Genomic DNA, 7,500 nt, shown 5'->3' on the forward strand with positions numbered 1-7,500 from the left:
AAACAACGAGACGCACGAATAGAAGCGATACGCCGCTGGGACATTGTCTCGTGCGAGCATAAAGCAATACGCCGCTGGACTTAGTCGCGTACAAACTGAAAGCAATACGCCGCTGGACTTAGTCGCGTGCGAGCATAAAGCAATACGCCGCTGGACTTAGTCGCGTGCGAGTAAAAAGCAATACGCCGCTGGACTTAGTCGCGTACAAACAGAAAGCAATACGCCGCTGGACTTAGTCGCGTGCGAGCATAAAGCAATACGCCGCTGGGACTTTGTCTCCTGCGGTTAAAAAAAATAATTTCGCTACGTACGGCCGATGGTCGTGCGTAGCGATTTTTTTTTTCCTTTAAATCAAACAACGAGACGCACGAATAGAAAGCGATACGCCGCTGGGACATTGTCTCGTGCGAGCATAAAGCAATACGCCGCTGGACTTAGTCGCGTACAAACTGAAAGCAATACGCCGCTGGACTTAGTCGCGTGCGAGCATAAAGCAATACGCCGCTGGACTTAGTCGCGTGCGAGTAAAAAGCAATACGCCGCTGGACTTAGTCGCGTACAAACAGAAAGCAATACGCCGCTGGACTTAGTCGCGTGCGAGCATAAAGCAATACGCCGCTGGGACTTTGTCTCCTGCGGTTAAAAAAAATAATTTCGCTACGTACGGCCGATGGTCGTGCGTAGCGATTTTTTTTTCCTTTAAAATCAAACAACGAGACGCACGAATAGAAAGCGATACGCCGCTGGGACTTTGTCTCGTGCGAGTAAAAAGCAATACGCCCGCTGGACTTAGTCGCGTACAAACAGAAAGCAATACGCCGCTGGACTTAGTCGCGTACAAACAGAAAGCAATACGCCGCTGGACTTAGCCGCGTGCGAGCATAAAGCAATACGCCGCTGGACTTAGTCGCGTACAAACTGAAAGCAATACGCCGCTGGACTTAGTCGCGTGCGAGCATAAAGCAATACGCCGCTGGACTTAGCCGCTCGTGCTACCGCTGCGCGCGCACCTCCGAATCAGCGGGTATGCGCCGAGTAGGTAACACTCTCTTAAGGTACGCCGTTCTGCGCAGCTCGTATTGCGCGCGCGCGCGCGCGCTTTTTCAAATATTTTTAAACGTTTTTCCGCGTTTTTTCCCGTTTCTTCGCGTTTTTTCCCGTTTTTTTCCCGTTTTTTTTCCCGTTTTCCACGTTTTTTCCCGTTTCACGAGAGAGACGAAAACGAGGAAAATAATCGCGACAAATGCTCGCTCGCTGCGCTCGCTCGGACGAATATAGCCCAACCCAAAACCGATCCCAAGCGTTCGAACGAAGATTTCGATGAAATCGAAGAACGAACGCTAAAGGGATTGGTTTGGGTTGGGCTACTTTTTTTTTCGAGCGAGCGGAGCGAGCGAGCAACGCGTAAGAGCGTATCGTTGCGTCGCAGGGACTTTGAAATATTCGCCACTGTTCGAACGTTCGAGTCGAAATAAACTCGAGAAAAAGCGTTATAACGCATCGAAATTATCAGTGAAATCGTTACGTATCGACGAAATCTAGTCGAAAGTAGCGATTTCACTTTATTTTTTTAAAAAATTTCATCCTCCGGACCAACGTGACCGGGACGTTGGAACTTAGAATTTTTTCGCACCGCTACGAAAGTACCGAAAGTTCAACTCGAAATAACTCGCCAAAAAGCGTTATAACGTATCGAAATTTTGCGTGAAATCGTTAACGTTTCGACGAAATCTAGTCGAAAGTAGCGATTTCACTTTATTTTTTTAAAAAATTTCATCCTCCGGACCAACGTGACCGGGACGTTGGAACTTAGAATTTTTTCGCACCGTTACGAAAGTACCGAAAGTTCAACTCGAAATAACTCGCCAAAAAGCGTTATAACGTATCGAAATTTTGCGTGAAATCGTTACGTTTCGACGAAATCTAGTCGAAAGTAGCGATTTCACTTTATTTTTTTAAAAAATTTCATCCTCCGGACCAACGTGACCGGGACGTTGGAACTTAGAATTTTTTCGCACCGTTACGAAAGTACCCGAAAGTTCAACTCGAAATAACTCGCTAAAAAGCGTTATAACGTATCGAAATTTTGCGTGAAATCGTTACGTATCGACGAAATCTAGTCGAAAGTAGCGATTTCACTTTATTTTTTTAAAAAATTTCATCCCTCCGGACCAACGTGACCGGGACGTTGGAACTTAGAATTTTTTCGCACCGTTACGAAAGTACCGAAAGTTCAACTCGAAATAACTCGCTAAAAAGCGTTATAACGTATCGAAATTTTGCGTGAAATCGTTACGTATCGACGAAATCTAGTCGAAAGTAGCGATTTCACTTTATTTTTTTAAAAAATTTCATCCTCCGGACCAACGTGACCGGGACGTTGGAACTTAGAATTTTTTCGCACCGTTACGAAAGTACCGAAAGTTCAACTCGAAATAACTCGCCAAAAAGCGTTATAACGTATCGAAATTTTGCGTGAAATCGTTACGTTTCGACGAAATCTAGTCGAAAGTAGCGATTTCACTTTATTTTTTTAAAAAATTTCATCCTCCGGACCAACGTGACCGGGACGTTGGAACTTAGAATTTTTTCGCACCGTTACGAAAGTACCGAAAGTTCAACTCGAAATAACTCGCCAAAAAGCGTTATAACGTATCGAAATTTTGCGTGAAATCGTTACGTTTCGACGAAATCTAGTCGAAAGTAGCGATTTCACTTTATTTTTTTAAAAAATTTCATCCTCCGGACCAACGTGACCGGGACGTTGGAACTTAGAATTTTTTCGCCCCGTTACGAAAGTACCGAATGTTCAACTCGAAATAACTCGCCAAAAAGCGTTATAACGTATCGAAATTTTGTGTGAAATCGTTACGTATCGACGAAATCTAGTCGAACGTAACGATTTCACTTTATTTTTTTAAAAAATTTCATCCTCCGGACCAACGTGACCGGGACGTTGGAACTTAGAATTTTTTCGCACCGCTACGAAAAGGCCGAAAGATCCCCTCCAAATAACTCGTTAAAAAGTGTTAGAAGGTACGAATATTTTTCAAGAAATCGTTATAACTCGATAAAATACGTCGGGATTAAGCGTTTATATCGTCGGCAGACGGATATAAAAACGTTTGGACCGACACGACCGGTCGTTGGAACATAGAAAAATTCCGAGCCGGTACGTTGGGACTTAGAAAAATTCCGAGCGCGAAAAAGTTTTTTCGAGTTTATTCGTTAAAAAGCGTTACAAGGTATGAATTTTTTTGCATAAATCGACGTAACTCGACGAAATACGTCGGGATTAATGGTTTATTTCCGTCCGAGAACGATTTTTAAAAACGGACCTATGCGGCCGGTCGTTCGTACTTAGAAAATTTTCGGACCGAACACTCTTTTTCGATTAATTCGTTAAAAAGCGTTATAACGTACGAATATTTTTCAAGAAATCGTTATAACTCGATAAAATACGTCGGGATTAAGCGTTTATATCGTCGGCAGACGGATATAAAAACGTTTGGACCGACACGACCGGTCGTTGGAACATAGAAAAATTCCGAGCCGGTACGTTGGGACTTAGAAAAATTCCGAGGGCGAAAAAGTTTTTTCGAGTTTATTCGTTAAAAAGCGTTACAAGGTATGAATTTTTTTGCATAAATCGACGTAACTCGACGAAATACGTCGGGATTAATGGTTTATTTCCGTCCGAGAACGATTTTTAAAAACGGACCTATGCGGCCGGTCGTTCGTACTTAGAAAATTTTCGGACCGAACACTCTTTTTCGATTAATTCGTTAAAAAGCGTTATAACGTACGAATATTTTTCAAGAAATCGTTATAACTCGATAAAATACGTCGGGATTAAGCGTTTATATCGTCGGCAGACGGATATAAAAACGTTTGGACCGACACGACCGGTCGTTGGAACATAGAAAAATTCCGAGCCGGTACGTTGGGACTTAGAAAAATTCCGAGGGCGAAAAAGTTTTTTCGAGTTTATTCGTTAAAAAGCGTTACAAGGTATGAATTTTTTTGCATAAATCGACGTAACTCGACGAAATACGTCGGGATTAATGGTTTATTTCCGTCCGAGAACGATTTTTAAAAACGGACCTATGCGGCCGGTCGTTCGTACTTAGAAAATTTTCGGACCGAACACTCTTTTTCGATTAATTCGTTAAAAAGCGTTATAACGTACGAATATTTTTCAAGAAATCGTTATAACTCGATAAAATACGTCGGGATTAAGCGTTTATATCGTCGGCAGACGGATATAAAAACGTTTGGACCGACACGACCGGTCGTTGGAACATAGAAAAATTCCGAGCCGGTACGTTGGGACTTAGAAAAATTCCGAGGGCGAAAAAGTTTTTTCGAGTTTATTCGTTAAAAAGCGTTACAAGGTATGAATTTTTTTGCATAAATCGACGTAACTCGACGAAATACGTCGGGATTAATGGTTTATTTCCGTCCGAGAACGATTTTTAAAAACGGACCTATGCGGCCGGTCGTTCGTACTTAGAAAATTTTCGGACCGAACACTCTTTTTCGATTAATTCGTTAAAAAGCGTTATAACGTACGAATATTTTTCAAGAAATCGTTATAACTCGATAAAATACGTCGGGATTAAGCGTTTATATCGTCGGCAGACGGATATAAAAACGTTTGGACCGACACGACCGGTCGTTGGAACATAGAAAAATTCCGAGCCGGTACGTTGGGACTTAGAAAAATTCCGAGCGCGAAAAAGTTTTTTCGAGTTTATTCGTTAAAAAGCGTTACAAGGTATGAATTTTTTTGCATAAATCGACGTAACTCGACGAAATACGTCGGGATTAATGGTTTATTTCCGTCCGAGAACGATTTTTAAAAACGGACCTATGCGGCCGGTCGTTCGTACTTAGAAAATTTTCGGACCGAACACTCTTTTTCGATTAATTCGTTAAAAAGCGTTATAACGTACGAATATTTTTCAAGAAATCGTTATAACTCGATAAAATACGTCGGGATTAAGCGTTTATATCGTCGGCAGACGGATATAAAAACGTTTGGACCGACACGACCGGTCGTTGGAACATAGAAAAATTCCGAGCCGGTACGTTGGGACTTAGAAAAATTCCGAGCGCGAAAAAGTTTTTTCGAGTTTATTCGTTAAAAAGCGTTACAAGGTATGAATTTTTTTGCATAAATCGACGTAACTCGACGAAATACGTCGGGATTAATGGTTTATTTCCGTCCGAGAACGATTTTTAAAAACGGACCTATGCGGCCGGTCGTTCGTACTTAGAAAATTTTCGGACCGAACACTCTTTTTCGATTAATTCGTTAAAAAGCGTTATAACGTACGAATATTTTTCAAGAAATCGTTATAACTCGATAAAATACGTCGGGATTAAGCGTTTATATCGTCGGCAGACGGATATAAAAACGTTTGGACCGACACGACCGGTCGTTGGAACATAGAAAAATTCCGAGCCGGTACGTTGGGACTTAGAAAAATTCCGAGGGCGAAAAAGTTTTTTCGAGTTTATTCGTTAAAAAGCGTTACAAGGTATGAATTTTTTTGCATAAATCGACGTAACTCGACGAAATACGTCGGGATTAATGGTTTATTTCCGTCCGAGAACGATTTTTAAAAACGGACCTATGCGGCCGGTCGTTCGTACTTAGAAAATTTTCGGACCGAACACTCTTTTTCGATTAATTCGTTAAAAAGCGTTATAACGTACGAATATTTTTCAAGAAATCGTTATAACTCGATAAAATACGTCGGGATTAAGCGTTTATATCGTCGGCAGACGGATATAAAAACGTTTGGACCGACACGACCGGTCGTTGGAACATAGAAAAATTCCGAGCCGGTACGTTGGGACTTAGAAAAATTCCGAGGGCGAAAAAGTTTTTTCGAGTTTATTCGTTAAAAAGCGTTACAAGGTATGAATTTTTTTGCATAAATCGACGTAACTCGACGAAATACGTCGGGATTAATGGTTTATTTCCGTCCGAGAACGATTTTTAAAAACGGACCTATGCGGCCGGTCGTTCGTACTTAGAAAATTTTCGGACCGAACACTCTTTTTCGATTAATTCGTTAAAAAGCGTTATAACGTACGAATATTTTTCAAGAAATCGTTATAACTCGATAAAATACGTCGGGATTAAGCGTTTATATCGTCGGCAGACGGATATAAAAACGTTTGGACCGACACGACCGGTCGTTGGAACATAGAAAAATTCCGAGCCGGTACGTTGGGACTTAGAAAAATTCCGAGGGCGAAAAAGTTTTTTCGAGTTTATTCGTTTAAAAGCGTTACAAGGTATGAATTTTTTTACGGGAATCGTTCTATCTCTATTAAATACGTCGGGATTAAACATTTTTATCGATTTTTTCAAAAAATTAGCGTTCGTCGAACTGACACGACTGGGATATTTTTCTAATTTTTTCGTTAATTAACGTTACAAGGTATATATTTTTTTGCATATTTCTACTTATTTTAACGTATTGTAATTGATTATAAACTTATTTTTTGTCCGTATTCGATAAAAGAGTATGTTTACTGATGCAATTTTTCGGTGAAAAAAAAAATTAATTTTTTGGTAAAAATGCATTTCTATTATGTTAATAAAACGTCTGGTAATGTATTTCGATGGTTGGATATTGGCTTTGTATAGTAGTGATCGAGCGTTCGCGAGACTAAGTTCCAGCGTCCCTTCCGAACGGTACGTTGCTACGGAGGTTTTGCACCGTAAGCGCGCGGCCGCTAGCCCGGCCGGCGCCGGCCTTCCGGCTGGCGCTTTCGTATCTATAAGAGAGACGTCGAGCCGGACGGTTCGGTCGGAACAGCGTTGAGCGCGTGGCTATTCTACGGCCTCGGTTGAGAATTCAGTCACCGCTCCTCGAGTCTTAGTGTATTTTACGCTATTTCTCGACTGTTCCTCCGTTCTCGTTCTGGTTTTTTCTCTACACTGCTGCGCCGCGGGTCGCTGTCCTGGACGTAATGACCAAATATCGTGGCAAGGTTCCCCTGAGTCGGGAAGCTGGTGACCTGTGTGTACGTATTCTAACAAAAATTGTTAGATGCGTGTGTGCTTGTACTAACTGAGCATCGATTCATTCAAAAGAGTATAACCGTCTGCTTTCTATAAAAACTTCTGCTTTCGCAGAAGTATCCGATGAGGCGGTAGGAGCGTACTATCTTTGCGTAGTATGTCTTCTGCCGAAAATGTTCTACCGATTGAAAGAATATTCTTACGGTATGTCCAGCGCGACGCACTGGGATACGCGCTTGTTCGTTCAGCGTGAGGTGCGTATACGTGCTTTACCGCTAAGATATTCTAATAAGTCTTTTTACACGAAGACAGCATTATGGAAATGTTCCTTTAGAAGTACGATTCTAAACATTTTATATAAGACTATGAGAGAGAGAGAGAGAGAGAAGAGAGGAGGTGGAGTTGAGAATTACAAAGTGGCTGCGAGCGGCGTTCGAAGATTATTACTGAACTATGGG

Source organism: Bombus huntii, unplaced genomic scaffold (genome assembly GCF_024542735.1).
Source record: "Bombus huntii isolate Logan2020A unplaced genomic scaffold, iyBomHunt1.1 ctg00000173.1, whole genome shotgun sequence".
Classification (NCBI taxonomy): Eukaryota; Metazoa; Arthropoda; class Insecta; order Hymenoptera; family Apidae; genus Bombus; species Bombus huntii.